Raw genomic sequence first — 2,500 nt, forward strand, 5'->3', positions numbered from 1 at the left:
AGTAAGCAACACTCGCAAGATGTGAGGGTACGCACCGTAAAATGAATCAATACGCAGAACACCACAGTGTGCGCGAAGTGAACTATGTTGAGATGGTTGCAATTAGGCAACGCTACACGAATTCCTAGAGTCATATAACTAACAATTACAGGGCAGGTTAGGGCGCAACGTAGGTTAGGTTAGGGCGCAACGTGGGTTAGGTTAGGGCCCAACGTGGGTTAGGTTAGGGCCCAACGTGGGTTAGGTTAGGGCCCAACGTGGGTTAGGTTAGGGCCCAACGTGGGTTAGGTTAGGGCCCAACGTGGGTTAGGTTAAGGCGCAACTTGGGTTAGGTTAAGGCGCAACTTGGGTTAGGTTAGGGCGCAACTTGGGTTAGGTTAGGGCGCAACTTGGGTTAGGTTAGGGCGCAACTTGGGTTAGGTTAGGGCGCAACTTGGGTTAGGTTAGGGCGCAACTTGGGTTAGGTTAGGGCGCAACTTGGGTTAGGTTAGGGCGCAACTTGGGTTAGGTTAGGGCGCAACTTGGGTTAGGTTAGGGCGCAACTTGGGTTAGGTTAGGGCGCAACTTGGGTTAGGTTAGGGCGCAACTTGGGTTAGGTTAGGGCGCAACTTGGGTTAGGTTAGGGCGCAACTTGGGTTAGGTTAGGGCGCAACTTGGGTTAGGTTAAGGCGCAACTTGGGTTAGGTTAAGGCGCAACTTGGGTTAGGTTAAGGCGCAACTTGGGTTAGGTTAAGGCGCAACTTGGGTTAGGTTAAGGCGCAACTTGGGTTAGGTTAAGGCGCAACTTGGGTTAGGTTAAGGCAGAAGTTGGGTTAGGTTAAGGCAGAAGTTGGGTTAGGTTAAGGCAGAAGTTGGGTTAGGTTAAGGCAGAAGTTGGGTTAGGTTAAGGCAGAAGTTGGGTTAGGTTAAGGCAGAAGTTGGGTTAGGTTAAGGCAGAAGTTGGGTTAGGTTAAGGCAGAAGTTGGGTTAGGTTAAGGCAGAAGTTGGGTTAGGTTAAGGCAGAAGTTGGGTTAGGTTAAGGCAGAAGTTGGGTTAGGTTAAGGCAGAAGTTGGGTTAGGTTAAGGCAGAAGTTGGGTTAGGTTAAGGCAGAAGTTGGGTTAGGTTAAGGCAGAAGTTGGGTTAGGTTAAGGCAGAAGTTGGGTTAAGGGATGGTGTGTGTGGGGGGGGGTGGGGTGGCGAGGTTCGTTGATAGTGATGGTAGTAAGTGGACGCCTGAGGCACTATCAGATATGTCACGTCAGTTGCACTTGTGGCTCATGGCAGGTGGCGCGCCCGTTCTGTGTTTGTGGCAAAGGAGTGGCACACCTGTGTCTTTCATTCCTGCCATTGTTTATGTGCTGTGAGATGCGGCAGTGTGGTGCTGTTGGGTGCACCCCTGTGTAGGACATGTGTGGGTGTTGGTGGCGTATCTGAGCAATGGTGGTTGTAGGAAGAGTGGGATATTCAGTTTTCTGGTTCGACGTCCCGGTCTGGTTATCATAGTGTGGATGGTGTACTGTGGCCGAGAGGATGCACTGGATGTTGTTCCATGCTGGTACTTAGATGTTGTGTCTGCGTCTGTTACATGCATAGACTAGTGGGTGATGGAGTGTGTGGGTGACGTGTGGTTGACATTGTGTGCACAGACGTTCAGCATGTATAGGGACAGTTGTATGTGTTATCTGTATTCCGATGACTGCGCGTATTACTAAGCACCGCCGTGTATAAGCTTAATGTATGTATAGTCAATGCCTGTTCTATCTCTGTACAGTAGTAGCGGTGCGACTGCACTAGCTAGCTACACCTCGCGGCATCGTCCCCCGGTGTATGGCATATGATTATAAACATTCTGTCTATTAGTCAAAACCGGTGGTGTGACTACGTCACATGTTTGAGGTGGGGGACGCAACACCGTGCCGGTGGGTCAGGGCTGCGAAACACTTTCCCCACACTGGGGGCTCGGACCCTCATTACTCGTCCGAGTAATATATTGCGGAGCGCACATAGCCATTGCCCAGAGTCTTTGCGACTGCGAGTGCAACGCCCACGGGGACCGACGTGGATGGGGCGGCCCATAGCTGATCGCTCAGCATCGGAATCCGTACAGTGAGCGACGCGGTCGCGCACAGACTTAGAGCACGTTTAGGGACAGCGGGAATGTCGAATATTGGATAAAACTCTTCATGAAACGCAAGATATAGGTGTGGATTGCAACTTACGAGTGCGGGAAACGTCCGCCGTTCATCCGCTGGACTTGCGATTTTGGTGGGTGGGGTGGGGCACGTACGGGTGCGGGTGGCGTGATTGTCGGTCGACGACTTCGTGGTGGACAGAGGATGCCGTCTTTGTGGGTGGCGTCGGACAATGTGTACTGTGCGCCCATCGATGTCGTATTCAGCTTGGCGTCTCATAGATGGCGGTATCGCCGTTGCAGGAGGCCTAGATGGCGTTATTGTTTGTGGTGCGCTCGACATGGTGGATGTAGTGTTGCCAGATTCGCGTAGATGGCTGTATTGCATG

This window comes from Schistocerca nitens, chromosome 7 (assembly GCF_023898315.1).
Source record: "Schistocerca nitens isolate TAMUIC-IGC-003100 chromosome 7, iqSchNite1.1, whole genome shotgun sequence".
In the NCBI taxonomy this organism is placed as follows: Eukaryota; Metazoa; Arthropoda; class Insecta; order Orthoptera; family Acrididae; genus Schistocerca; species Schistocerca nitens.